The sequence below is a fragment of the Macaca fascicularis genome, chromosome 11, assembly GCF_037993035.2.
Source record: "Macaca fascicularis isolate 582-1 chromosome 11, T2T-MFA8v1.1".
Classification (NCBI taxonomy): Eukaryota; Metazoa; Chordata; class Mammalia; order Primates; family Cercopithecidae; genus Macaca; species Macaca fascicularis.
Genome location: NC_088385.1, coordinates 62645473 through 62660876, shown reverse-complemented (window position 1 = coordinate 62660876; position 15404 = coordinate 62645473).

The following is a 15404-nucleotide window of genomic DNA, read 5'->3' as shown; positions in this document are numbered from 1 at the left end:
CCTAGGCAACATAGCGAAACCCTGTCTCTACTGAAAAAAGAAATACATAAAATTAGCCAGGTGTGGGGGCACACACTTGTAGTCCCAGCTACTTGGGGAGCTGAGATGGGAGAATCACCTGAGCCTGGGAACTCGAGACTCCAGTGAGTCAAGATTGCACCACTGCACTCCAGCCTGGGCAATCAGAATGAGACCCTGCCTTCGAAGAAACAAAAAACACTGTATTAGTCAGGGTTCTCTTAGAGGGGCAGAACTAATAATATATACATATATATATAGTAGTTTATTAAGTATTAATAAATACAAAATATTAGCCGCACGTAGTGGCGGATGCCTGTAATCCCAGCTACTCGGGAGGCTGAGGCAGGAGAATCACTTGAACCGGGGAGGTGGAGGTTGCAGTGAGCTGAGATCGCGCCACTGCACTCCAGCCCGGGCAACAGAGTGAGACTCTGTCTCAAAAAAAAAAAAAAAAAAAAAAGAGAAAATTATGTGCTTAGTATCTCTGTTCTCTTACTTTCTAAAGAATTGCTCTCCCATTTACTTCTACTTCTCCCGGCTTCTTTTTCCCCTTCATTAACACAAGAAAGGATCTAGAGGGGACTTTTATTTTATTTATTTTTACAAATATTTATTTTATTATTATTATTATTATTATTTTATTTTATTTTATTTTATTTTTTTTGAGACGGAGTCTCGCTCCGTCGCCCAAGCTGGAGTGCAGTGGCGTGATCCTGGCTCACTGAAAGCTCCGCCTCCTGGGTTCACGCCATTCTCCTGCCTCAGCCTCCCGAGTAGCTGGGACTACAGGCGCCCGCCACCGCGCCCGGCTCATTTTTTGTATTTTTAGTAGAGACGGGGTTTCACCGTGGTCTTGATCTCCTGACCTTGTGATCCGCCCGCCTCGGCCTCCCAAAGTGCTGGGATTACAGGCGTGAGCCACCGCGCCCGGCCTATTATTATTATTTTTATCATTTAAATATTTATTTTATTTATTTTATTTTATTTAGTATTTGAGACAGAGTCTCACTCTGTTACCCAGGCTGGAGTGCAGTGGCGTAATTATGGCTCACTGCAGTCTTGACCTCTGGGCTCAAGTGATCCTCCCACCTGAGCCTCCCAAGTAGATGGAACTACAGGTACGTGATGTGCCACTACCCTCAGCAAATGTTTGTATTTTTGTAGAGATGGAGTTTTGCCATGTTGCCTAGCCTGGTCTCAAACTCCTGGGCTCTAGTGATCTGCTTGCCTTGGCCTCCCAAAGTGTTGGGATTACAGGCGTGGGCCACTGCATTTGGCTTAGAGGGAACTTTAAACTACGTCTCTACTAAAAATACGAAAAGTAGCCGGACATAGTGGCGCATACCTGTAGTTCCAGCTACTCAGGAGGCTGAGGCGGGAGAATCACTGGAACCTGGGAGGTGGAGGTTGCCATGAGCTGAGATCGTGCCACTGCACTCCAGCTTGGGCGACAGAGTGAGACTTCGTCTCAAAAAAAAAAAAAAAAAAAAGCAAACTTCCATGGGGGATAGGCTGATCACAGAGTGGGCTGGTTGGTGTTGCGTTACCCACCAGCTTTGGGGGAATGTCCTTGCAGCAAGGTGCACTGTGGAAACATGGTGCTGTCTCCTGGTATTTCCCTCTTTTGGTGGGACCCAGGATTCAATGTAAAATTAGAATTCTTGATTTTTAGGCTGGGCGCAGTGGCTCACACCTTTAATCCCAGCACTTGGGGAGGCTGAGGCAGGTGGATCAACTGAGGTTAGGAGATCGAGACCAGTGTGGCTGACATGGTGAAACCCCATCTCTACTAAAAATACAAAAAATTAGCCGGGCATTGTGGTGTGTGCCTGTAATCCTAGCTACTCATCCAGGAGGCTGAGGCACAAGAATCACTTGAACCTGGGAGGTAGAGGTTGCAGTGAGCTGAGATCACACCACTGCACTCCAGCCTGGGCAACAGAGCAAGACCCTGTCTAAAAATAAATAAATAAATAAATAAATAAATATATATATATATATATATATATTTAAAGAGCTGGGTGCTCTGTTTTCCAGCTGTACCTGCTTTCACATATTTAAATTATTAGGCGCCCCCAAACTGCAAATGCTTTGTTGTCCACGTTCATTAATGGGCCCTGCCCTGAGTTCAGCAATGCAGTGAGAAAACAGAGACTAAATTAAAAACTGTCTAGCTAGGTTAGTCTCCAAAATACAACTTTCTGGGATTTAGCTGGTTATTTTAATAATATTTCTAAATTCCCTCTAGGCTCATCTATATGTTTCCTTGTAAAATCCTATGGTAAATTCTTGTGATTTTGTGTTTCCTTTTTTTTTTTTTTTTTTTTTGAGACAGATTCTTGCTCTGTTGCCCAGGCTGGAGTGCAGTGGCGCAATCTTGGCTCATTGCAACGTGTACCTCCTGGGTTCAAGTGATTCTCCTGCCTCAGCCTCTCAAGTAACTGGAATTACAGGTGCCCGCCACCACGCCCAGTTAATTTTTGTATTTTTAGTAGAGATGGGGTTTCACCATGTTGGCCAGGCTGGCCTTGAACTCACAACCTCACATAATCCACCCACTTCAGCCTCCCAAAGTACTGGGATTACAGGCATGAGCCACAGAGTCTGGGGCTTTTTTTTTAAAAAAGAAACTCCTGGCAAGCTATGAATGGCATTCATTTTTAATCTTTATCTAACACACCCAAACTCCTTTTTCAAAAAGCTTAAATTTTCTTTCTGTGCTTTGAGATATAAATTTGCCACTTTGTTTTCTCTAAAACTCAGGGCTTCAGCCATGTGAAACAAACCTTACAGAAGGAGCAGGAATGAAAAAAATACACTTTAAACTTTTCCATTTACAAAGGCAGAGTTTTAATCCAACTGTCCTTTTAAACTAGTGAGTTTTACCAGTCTCATGGCTAAAATTTTAAAAAATAAAGATATAAAGTCTTTATTTGTGTTTGTTTATATATGTTATGTGTGTACATGTCTATGTTTATCTATTGTCTGTATGGTATCAAACTAGATTATAAATAAATGAATACTCATAAATTAAGTAAATAAGCCCAAATACTTTTCAAGTTCAAGTGACTTTAATAATCTTTGGTAAATAAAACCAGTTCAAAAATTGGTAAAAATCAAACAGAAACATCTTCAAAATTTAATTTAGACATTGTTTTGCCTGGGTCTATCAGCTACCAGGTTTATGTTATCTCTGCTAGATATTTTAAAGTCATAAAATTATTGCTTTTATGATATTTTTTGATACTTCCTTGTTTTGTCTGTGAGCTTATGTCTTTGAATTTGAGCCTTTAGATTTCCAGGTCTAGACAAGTGGCCATGGTGAGGCCCAGGGACAGCACCCAGCCCCATCCTCACTATTCCAGCTGTGCCTCCTGGCCATGCTGGAGTGGCTGGATCCTCCAGGCAGCGTCTTCACAGATCTGTCCTTTGCCTGGGATCTGCACCTGGTATGTAATTAAAATTGCCTACTTCATAGGTTTTACACTAAAAATTAGGGTTACTAAGAGCTAATACTGTAATGAATATGTGTAATTAAAACTACTAGATATAAAGGGAAAAAGACAACAAAAAACAAACAAAAAACTAGTACATACAAGAGAAACAGTTCTGTATGCAAAGTATATAAGAAAAGTAGGATGTGGTTTTGATAAAAGTAAAAAATGTTATAAGAAGACATGAGAATGTGGTTTTTGTTAAAGGAAAACTGATTTTTTGTCTACTTTAGAGGTTTTTAAAAAGTTGTTTTAGTGCTGGGCGCTGTGGCTCACACCTGTAATCCCAGCACTTTGGGAGGCCGAGGCAAGCAGATCACCAGGTCAGGAGATCCAGACCATCTTGGCTAACATGGTGAAACCCTGTCTCTACTAAAAATACAAAAAATTAGTCAGGCGTGGTGGCAGGCGCCTGTAGTCCCAGCTACTCTGGAGGCTGAGGCAGTAGAATTGCTTGAATCCAGGAGACAGAGGTTGCAATGAGCCAAGATGATTCCACTTCACTCCAGCTGGGGCACTCTGTCTCAAAAAAAAAAAAAAAAAAAAAAAAAAAAATTCCAGGCATGGTGGCTCACGCCTGTAATCCCAGCACTTTGGGAGGCCGAGGTGGGTGGATCACGAGGTCAGGAGATCGAGACCATCCTGGCCAACATGGTGAAACCCTGTCTCTACTAAAAAAAAAAAATACAAAAAAAAAAAAATTAGCTGGGCATGGTGGCAGGCACCTGTAGTCCCAGCTACTTGGGAGGCTGAGGCAGGAGAATGGTGTGAACCCAGGGAACGGAGCTTGCAGTGAGCTGGGATGGAGCCACTGCATTCCAGCCTGGAGGACAGAGTGAGACTCCATGTCAAAAAAAAAAAAAGAAAAAAAAAAAAGGAAGTTATTTTAAATTGAAGAATGATAATAGATAAAACAAAATGCGTATAAAAAGTTGGAAAAAAAGGGAATGGAAAAATTATTAAGAGGTTATAAAAGGTTTATGAAAATGTTACCTTGTGTGGTCAAAACTGGTTGAAATTAGATAGATTTCTTTATGAGATTTTATTAAAATTAGCTTTGGCATTAATAATAAACATGCAAAGAGAGAATTTGGCTTTCTCTTTTAAACAAGGTTTTTGTGCAGTATTAATAAGAGATAGTAAAAGATTTTTGCTTACTTTTTTTTTTTTTTGAGACGGAGTCTTGCTCTGTCGCCCAGGCTGCAGTGCACTGGTGCGATCTCAGCTCACTGCAAGCTCCGCCTCCCAGGTTCACACCATTCTCCTGCCTCAGCCTCCCAAGTAGCTGGGACTACAGGTGCCCACCACCACGCCTGGCTAATTGTTTGTATTTTTATATATTTATTTATTTTTGAGACAGAGTCTCACTTTGTCACCCAGGCTGCAATGCAGTGGTGCGATCTCAGCTCACTGCAAGCTCTGCCTCCCAGGTTCACGCCATTCTCCTGCCTCAGCCACCCGAGTAGCTGAGACTACAGGCGCCCACCACCATGCCCGTCTAATTTTTTTGTATTTTCAGTAGAGACAGGGTTTCACTGTGTTAGCCAGGATGGTCTCAATCTCCTGACCTCGTGATCCGCCTGCCTCGGCCTCCCAAAGTGCTGGGATTACAGACATGAGCCACCGCGACCAGCCAATTGTTTGTATTTTTAGTAGAGACGGGGTTTCACTGTGTTAGCCAGGATGGTCTTGATCTCCTGACCTCGTGATCCACCTGCCTCAGCCTCCCAAATTGCTGGGATTACAGGTGTAAACCACCACAACTGGTCAATTTTTGCTTACTTTTTAATTAAACTGCCAAAGCTACTTGGCCTCCTGACTAGCTGACTAATGTCACAAAGCCTGGCTAATTTAAACAATATTTGTAGAGATGTGGTCTCACTATGTTGCCCAGACTGGTCTTGAACTCCTGGGCTCAAACAGTCATCTGACTTCGGCCTCCCAAAATGCTAGGATTACAGGTGTGAGCCAATGCACCTGGCTCCTTGTTTTGTTTTTTAGAGACAAGATCCCAATCTGTCACCCAGACTAGGGTACAGTGGCATGATCATTGCTCATTGAGGCCTGGAACTACTTCTGGGCTCAAGTGATCCTCCCACCTCAGTTTCCCAAGTAGCTAGGACTACAGGGCCATGCCACCGTGCCTGGCACCTACCTATTTTTAAAAGATTTTGCAGAGATGGGGTCTTGCTATGTTGCTCAGGCTAGTCTTGAACTCTTGATCTTGTGATCCACCCACCTTGGCCTCCCAAAGTGTTGGGATTACAGGCATGAGCCACTGCACCCAACTTTTTATTATTATTATTATTATTATTATTTTTGAGACAGAGTCTCTGTTACCCAGCCTGGAGTGTAGTGGCATGATCTTGGCTCACTGCAACCCCTGTCTCCCAGGTTCAAGTGATTCCTGTGCCTCAGCCTCCTGAGTAGCTGGGATTACAGTCACATGCCACCATACCCAGCTAATTTTCCTAGTTTTTGTAGAGACAGCATTTCACCATGTTGGCCAGGCTGGTCTTGAACTCCTGATCTCAAGTGATACACCTGCCTCAGCCTCCCAAAGTGCTGGGATTACAGCATGAGCCACTGTGCGTGGCCTAATGCTTGTTTTTGAGACAAAGTCTCTCTCTGTCACCCAGGCTGTAGCGTAGTGGCACAATCATGGCTCACTGCAGTGTTGAGCTCATGGGCTCAATCAATCCTCCTCAGTCTCCTGAGTAGCTGGATTACAGATGCATGTCACTGGATAATTTTTGTATTTTTTGTAGAGATGGGGTTTTGCCATGTTGCCCATCCTGGTCTGGAACTCCTAGGCTCAAGTGATTTACCAGCCTTGGCTTCCCAAAGTGCTGGGATTACAGGCATGAACCACTGCACTTGGCCTTGAGCTATTTATAGTTTATAACAATTTGGTAAATTATACTTCTATGAGTAAAATCAAAATATTTACTTTTCTCTGTGCCTGATTTCTCCAGAATTCAGAAACTATTTGTGAGTATTCTTAGTTTATGGCAATATGGTTATTTGAATAAGTTTAATAATAATCTATTTTCTTTTGTGATGAGACACAATTGGAGTCTTATTTTACTAAGGCTGTGTCTGGATTGGCATATTTTCAAATATGACCAGATTGCTTTCAGGAATTGAAGTAGACTCTGTAGAGCTGATATAAAGCCTCCTGGAAAGCCTGACCTGTAACCTTGTCTATATAGTTCCCTTACAAGGTTTCTGACTTGTGATAAGTAAAGAATGTCACTTTCTGGTAGGTCTAGGAATTTATTTTATTTTATTTTTATTTTTATTTTTTAAGACAGTGGTTCACTTCATCACCCAGGCTGGAGTATAGTGGTGTGATCTCGGCTCACTGCAACCTCTGCCTCCTAGGCTCAAGTGATTTTCAAGCCTCAGCCTCCTGAGCTGGGATTATAGGCGCCCACTGTCATGCCTGGCTAATTTTTGTATTTTTAGTAGAGACGGGGTTTTGCTGTGTTGACCAGGCTGGTCTCAAACTCCTGGCCTCAAGTGATTCACACGTCTCAGCCTCCCAAACTGCTGGGATTACAGGCATGGGCAACTGCACCCAGCCCAGGTCTAGGAATTTCAAGGTATTTTGAAGACCTTGAGAAGAAAAGAATTCAGCAGATTCATATAGGTGTTACAAACACAAGCTCATGATAAATCTTTGACGTGAGTTTCTAGCCTTCAGGCTTTTAAAAGTCTAATATAAAATTCCTTATTAAAAAATTCTGGGCTGGGCGCGGTGGTTCAAGCCTGTAATCCCAGCACTTTGGGAGGCCGAGGTGGGCGGATCACAAGGTCAGGAGATCGAGACCACAGTGAAACCCCGTCTCTACTAAAAATACAAAAAATTAGCCGGGCACGGTGGCGGGCGCCTGTAGTCCCAGCTACTCAGGAGGCTGAGGCAGGAGAATGGCGGGAACCCGGGAGGCGGAGCTTGCAGTGAGCCGAGATCACGCCACTGCACTCCAGCCTGGGCAACAGCGTGAGACTCCGTCTCAAAAAAAAAAAAAAAAAAAAAAAAAAAAATTCTGGCCAGGCATGGTGGCTCATGCCTGTAATCCTAGCACTTTGGGAGGCTGAGGCGGGAGGATCACTTGAGGTCAGGAATTCAAAACCAGCTTGGCCATCATGGTGAAACCCCGTATCTACTACAAATACAAAAAATTAGCTGGGCATGGTGGTGCACACCTGTAATCCCAGCTACTCGGGAGGCTGAGGCAGGAGAATTGCTTGAATCCGGGAGGCAGAGGTTGCAGTGAGCCAAGATCATGCCACCACACTACAGCTTGGGAGACAGAGTGAGACTCCATTTCAAAAAAAAAAAAAAAAAAATTCAGCAAAGACAACTTTAAAAGAGCCTATATGACCAATTCTTGCTGTACTTTATGCAGATAATCAGGCCACGTATAATAAAACTAAAATGTATTTTGCAAATAAATTTATCCTATTATTATTTGTCTTTGGTAGAAATGGGGAACTGGAAAGAGAAAAATTATGTTTCAGAAAAAATATAGTACACATGATATTAGATTGTAACCTTGGCCATTGTTTTTGAATCTTTATTATTTGCCTACAATCTGGACAGAATCTGAATTCTTTCCCAGACACAAGTCTCCAAACTAATGTTTTCAACAAATTTTCCTACAATTTTTCTGACTTGGACTCACTAAAAATTAAAATTGTGCCTTTATTGAAGCCCTGCATACTGAAGCTAGATAGCCTGAAGTAACCTCCAGGAGAAATCACCACAGCAACTTATGTAGAAACAGCATTTGTGCTTGTTAATGTATAGAATACTCAGAACATTCACCTGAACACCTTGTTTGAATTACAATTCAGAAAAATCTGTCAGATTGCATTGGCAATCTGAAGATACCTTAGAGACTCTGCAAAAATGAATTTATAGACTACTCCAGACATTAACTTTTGTTTTTCTTCTGTTTCCATAGAAACGACTCTTACTAAAGATCTGTTTGTCTGCATCATATATAGAGGCCTAGCCCATCTGCAGTAGCACCTCCTGGAATGGGACACAGCTGTTTAACCAAACTGATCTATTCTCAGAACTAAGACTGATTAATGAAGATATGGGATGATATATTTAAATTTGCTCTTTTCTGCTTATCCAAATTTGTCAGCTCCTTTCTCTATCTCCATCTAACAACCTTCACCTCAAATCTCTCCAAAGCTATCAACCTGACTTTTAATATTTGAATCATTTTTAAGTTTCAAAGTGGGGACGGAAGGAAATAAAAATGTTTTACCCCAAAATATATTTATTTGACATATTCTGAGATGGCTGTCAGAGAGCCAGAAAATAGTAGCTCTGTAAATCTGTATTTTGTGGGGAAGATTTGCATCTGTAAGAATCTGCGTTGATACAGCCTGGCCTTCCCTTGCCCAAATCCAGAGAAGATTCACTGAGAGTCTGACACCTTTAAACCTCTGAAACATGTACCATCAATCCTCTTTGAGGGCTGCTGCTTGAGAGGTTTCATTTGCAAAACAAGACCACCTTTGCTAGTCAGGCCTCTTCTCTCCTTCCCATTATCTGTTTTGCCACTATAACATGATTTACCACTGTAACCTGTTTCTGGCCATGCTCTGAGCCCCGTTCTATCTGTAACCTCAAGATGGTATATAAGCTTCTGTACCACACTGGGGATGGGATAATCATTCTATGGCTCTCTCCCCTGTGCACATTAATAAGTTTGTATGCCTTTTCTCCAATCAATCTGCCTTTTGTGAGTTGAGTTTTCAGTGAACCTTCAGAGGTTAGAGGGGAACTTTTCCTTTGGCCCCTGCAACACCTTACTGAGAAAAGGTACAAGAAAGATCAGTTGTGAGCTTGAATTTCTGAAGATGCCTTTATTTACTTTTCACGTTTGACTTATAGTTTGGCTGGGTATTTAATTCCAGGTTAAAATAATTTCTTTCAGAATTTTAAAGGCATTGCTCTTTTAATGTTAGCCTTCAATATTACATTGACAAAACAGGTGTCATCTGATTCATGATACCTAATATATGACTTGTGTTTTCTCTCTGAAAGTTTTAGGAGCCAGGTGCGGTAGCTCATACCTGTAATCCCAGCACTTTGGGAGGCCGAGGTGAACAGATCACCTGAAGTCAGGAGGTTGAGGCCAGCCTGGTCAACATGGTGAAACCCCATCTCTACTAAAAAAAAAAACAAAAAACAAAAAAAGGGCCGGGCGTGGTGGCTCATGCCTGTAATCCTAGCACTTTGGGAGCCCGAAGGCAGGCGGATCACGAGGTCAGGAGATCGAGACCATCCTGGCTAACATGGTGAAACCCCATCTCTACTAAAAATACAAAAAAAAAAAAAAGAAAGAAAGAAAGAAAGAAAAACTAGCTGGGCGTGGTGGTGGGCACCTGTAGTCCCAACTACTAGGGAGGATGAGGCAGGAGAATGGCATGAACCCAGGAGGCGGAGCTTGCAGTGAGCTGAGATCTCACCAACGCACTCCAGCCTGGGCAACAGAGTGAGACTCTGTCTCAAAAAAAGAAAAAAAAAAAAGAAAAGCCAGGAGAGGTGGCTCACGCCTGTAATCCCAACACTTTGGGAGGCTGAGGTGGGTGCACAAGGTCAGGAGATCAAGACCATCCTGGGCAACATGGTGAAACCCTGTCTCTACTAAAAATACAAAAAAAAAAAAATAGTTGGGTGTGGTGGTGTGCGCCTGTAATCCCAGCTACTCGGGGGGCTGATGCAGGAGAATTGCTTGAATCTGGGAGGTGGAAGTCGCAGTGAGCTGAGATCGCTCGCACCACTGCACTCCAGCCTGGGCGACAGAGCGAGATTATGTTTTTTTTTTTTTTTTTTTTTTAATTAGCTGGGTGTGGTGGTGGGCGCCTGTAATCCCAGCTACTCGGGAGCCTGAGGCAGGAGAATTGCTTGAACCTGGGAGGCAGAGGCTGTAGTGCGCCAAGATTGTGCTACTGCATACTTCAGCCTGGGCAACAGAGTGAGACTCTGTCTCAAAAAAGAAAAAAAAAAAAAAAAAAGAAAGAAAAGAAAGTTTTTGGGATCTGCTCTTTAACTTGATGATATGATTGGTATATTTCTATCTTTATTTTTATCTTTCTGAATGCTTAGGACACTTTTTTAAATTTTGAGACTAATCTTCAGTTTTGGAAAGCATTTTTTTTTTGAGACAGGGTCTTGCTCTGTCACATAGACTGGAGTGCAGTGGCACAAACACAGCTCACTGTACCCTTGACCTCCCAGGCTCGAGAGATTTTCCCACCTCAGCCTCTGGAATAGCTGGGACTACAGGTGCTCACCACTATGCCTGGCTAGTTTATTTTTATTTTTTTGTAGAGATGGGGTCTTCCTGTGTTGCCCAGGCTGGTCTCAAACTCCTGGGTTCAAGTTCTTCCTTCCTTGGCCTCCCAAAGGGCTGGGACTACAGGCTTGAGCCTCTGTACCTGGCCTGGAAAGCATTTTCACATGATTTCCTTGGTAATTTCCTCCTTATTTCTCTCTCTGTTGTTCCTTTCTGATATTATATCTTCTCAACTGACATTTGAGTTTTCTACCCTTTTCACTTCTATTGTCACTTGTTCAGTCTTTTTGTTCTACTTAGAGATTTCCTTGACTTTAGCTTCCAGCTTTTCCAATGGAATGTTTTTAATGTTGGTTATCATACTTTAAATTTCCATGACTTTTTTCTTCTTCTTTGAATTATGAAAAATAACACCTTTTCATTTTGATAGGCCAAGGCAGGTGGATCACCTGAGGTCAGGAGTTTGAGACCAGCCTGGCCAACATGGTGAAACTCCGTCTCTACTAAAAATACAAAAAGTGGCCAGGCGTGGTGGTGCTCGCCTGTAATTCCAGCTACTGGGGAGGCTGAGGCAGGAGAATCTCTTGAACCCAGGAAGCAGAGGTTGTAGTGAGCCAAGATCGTGCCACTGCACTCCAGCCTGGGCGACAGAGTGAGACTCCATCTAGGAAAAAAAAAAAAGAAAAGAAAAAAAAATAGCATCTTTCATTTCATGGCATTGATGTTTTCTCTTATCCAAAAATATAAATTATATATTTAAAAAGCAATCTTTTTATGTTGCTTATTCCCTTTGTTTCTTCCAAGTCTTTATTTATTTATTTATTTATTTATTTATTTATTTATTTATTCTTGTTTGTTCTGGTCTCGGTTTTCCATATTGGAAGTTTTCCTCAGATGTCTTGTGAACTGTGACTGTTCATTCATATGTAAGAGTGTGTAACTAAAAAACCTGGTTAGAAGCTGTGTGTTTCACAGTGACCTGCTGATGAGATTCACTGTGGGGAGGCAGGCAGTGTGTTGGCTTTTTGTCAAGGGGCACCCAAGTATCAGTGTTTGTGTTGTCCTCTGGAGCTATTCAGTCCTGCCAGAGAAGAACACTCCAGCTTTCTGTATGGTGGGTGAAATTTTGGCTGCTAGTACACTGGCAACGGGGAAGGAAAAGGAGTCTCGTTCTTCGGTGTGGTAACTCTGATAGGCAGAAAGAACGCCCCCACCTCCAGAGATATATTTTCTTCCTATTCCCCAGGACCTGTGACTATTACATTATTTGATGAAAGAGTTAAAAGTACCTTACATATGGCCAGGTGCAGTGGTTCAGGCCCGTAATCCCAGCACTTTGGGAGGCTGAGGTGAGCGGATCATGACGTCAGGAGATCGAGACCATCCTGGTCAACATGGTGAAACCCCATCTCTACTAAGAATACAAAAAATTAGCTGGGTGTGGGGGCGGACGCCTGTAATCCCAGCTACTTGGGAGGCTGAGGCAGGAGAATCCCTTGAACCTGGGAGGTGGAGGTTGCAGTGAGCCAAGATCACACCACTGCACTCTAGCCTGGTAACAGAGCAAGACGCTGTCTAAAAAAAAAAAAAAAAAAAAAAATTACCTTGTATAGCAAAAGATGTGATTAAATTAAGGATTTTTAAGAAAAAGATTTTTATTCTGCATTATCCAGGTGGGCCCGAAACACTGTTACACACACCTTTATAAGAGAGAGGCAGAGGGAAATTAGATGGTTAGATGGAGACACTCACAAAGGAGAAGATAATGTGAAGACGAAAGCAGAGATTGGAATAACGTGGACATAAGCCAAAAAACACCTGGAGCCACCAGGTGCTGGAAATGGCAAGAAACAGATTTTCTCCATGGCCTTTCCAGGGTGTGTGACCCTGCTGATGCCTTGATTTCAGACTTCTGGCTTCCAGGACTGTGACAGAATACATAGCTGTTGTTTGAAAGCCAGCCAATTTATGGTATTTTGTTTCAGCAGCCATAGGAAACGAATACAGTGACTTTCACTTAAACCCCTGCTTTCAGTCTGGTTTCACGCCCCGCTCTGCCTCTCCAGGCTCAATTTCTCTGGAGAACAAATCTCACATCTGCTGGGAATTTGCCTGGGCCTGGTGAGAGAAACACAAGTATAGGGGCCTCAATACATTTTATTTGTTCAGGCAGATTCTTGCTGTGTCAACCAGGCTGGAGTTCAGTGGCATGATCTTGGCTGACTACAACCTCCACCTCCCAGGTTCAAGCGATTCTTGTGCCTCAGCCTTCTGAGTAGCTGGGATTACAGGCTTATCCCACCGCACACACACCTGTAATCTAACTTTTGTATTTTTAGTAGAGATGAGGTTTCACCATGTTGGTCAGGCTGGTCTCCAACTCCTGGCATCAAGTGATCTGCTCGCCTCTGCCTCCCAAAATGCTGGGATTATAAGCGCAAGCCACTGTGCCTGGCCCACAGACTTTTTTTTTACTGCGGATCTTATACAAACTATATGTCTTATTTAAATTATCCCTTACCCCTGCCATCTGAGAGACTGATGCCTTCCATTGCTGATACTTCTGGAATAAAAGAGACAGGGTCGACCAGGCATGGTGGTTCACGCCTTTAATCCCAATACTTTGAGAGGCCAAGGCAGGTGGATCACTGGAGGTCAGGAGTTCAAGACCAGCCTGGCCAACATGGTGAAACCCCGTCTCTACTAAAAATACAAAGAATCAGCCAGGTGTGGTGGCAGGTGCCTGTAATCCCAGCTACTCAGGAGGCTGAGCAGGAGAATCACTTGAACCCGGGAGACAGAAGTTGCAGTGAGCTGACATCATGTCATTGCACTCCAGCCTGGGTGACAACAATGAAACTCTGTCTCAAAAAAAAAAAAAAGACAGGGTTGGGGCATAAATTGGCTTGCTTCCTGTTTGTTTCACTCTCCATGGGCATTTAGGCTTCAACTCTCTCCAAACTAAATGTTATCACTCCTCTATTTGATTTCCCTCTTCCAAAAATATGTTATCATCTCCCAGGCATTGATTCTTCTCCTGTTCTCCTGGTCCTTGTATGTTTATTCCTTTATTATCATTTTAGAGGACAGAGTGAACATAAATTCATGTATTTATTTTATTAATTAACTAATTCATTTATTTTTGAAACAGGATTTCACTCTGTCGCCCGGCTGGAGTGCAGGGGTGTGACTACAGCTCCTCATAGCCTTGACCTCCTGGGCTCAAGCAATCCTCCTGCCTCAGCCTCCCGAGTAGCTGGGACCACAGGTGCACACCACCACACTTGGCTAATTTTTGTTTTTGTTTTGAGACAGAGTCTCACTCTCCTGCCCAGGCTGGAGTGCAGTGGTGCGATCTCAGTTCACTGCAACCTCCACTTCCCAGGTTCAAGCGATTCTTCTGCCTCAACCTCCTGAGTAGCTGGGATTACAGGCGCCTGCCACCATGCCCAGCTAATTTTTGTATTTTTAGTAGAGACGGGTTTTCGCCATATTGGCCGGGCTGGTCTCAAACTCCTGACCTCATGATCCACTGCCTTGGCCTCCCAAAGTGCTGGGATTACAGGCGTGAGCCATCACACCCGGCCATTTTTGGTTTTTTGTAGACATGGGATTTTGCCATATTGCCCAGGCTGGTCTTGAACTCCTGGGTTCAAGGGATCCTCCTGCCTCAGCCTCCTAAAATGGTAGGATTACAGGCATGATCCATCGCGCCCAGCCTGACGATCTTTTTACTGTTTCCATGATTTTGCCTTTCCCAGAATGTCATATAGTTAGAATCATACATACAAGCTACATCATAGCATGTAGCCTTTTCAGATTGGCTTATTTTATTTTATTTATTTATTCATTTATTTTTGAGAATGGGTCTCACTCTGTCACTTAGGCTGGAGTGAAGTGGCACGATCTCAATTCACTGCAACCTCCTCCTCCTGGGGTGTAGCAATCCTCCCACCTCAGCCTCTGAGTATCTGGGACCACAAGTGTGTGCCACGACATCAGGCTAATTTTTTTTTTTTTTGAGGTGGAGTCTCACTGTGTTGCCCAGGCTGGAGTGCAGTGGCGTGATCTTGGCTCACTGTAACCTCCACCTCCCAGGTTCAAGCGACTCTCCTGCCTCAGCCTCCCGAGTAGCTGGGATTACAGACACCCGCCACCACACCCGGCTAATTTTTTTTTTTTTTTGTATTTTTAGTAGCGACAGGGTTTCGCTAGGCTGTCTCAAACTCCTGACCCCAGGTGATCCACCTTCCTTGGCCTCCCAAAATGCTGGGATTACAGGTATGAGCCACTGTGCCAGGCCCAGATTGGCTTCTTTTACTTAGTAATATGCATTTAAGTTTCCTCTGTGTCTTTTCACAGCTTGATAATTCATTTCTTTTTAGCAATAATATTCTGTTGTCTGGATGTACTACAGTTTATTAATACATTCACTTACTGAAGGACATCTTGGTTGCTTCTACATTTCAGCAATTATGGATAAAGATGCTGTAAACATCCATGTGGAAGTTTTTGTATGGACATAACTTTTCAGTTCATTTGGGTAAATATGAAGGAGCACAAC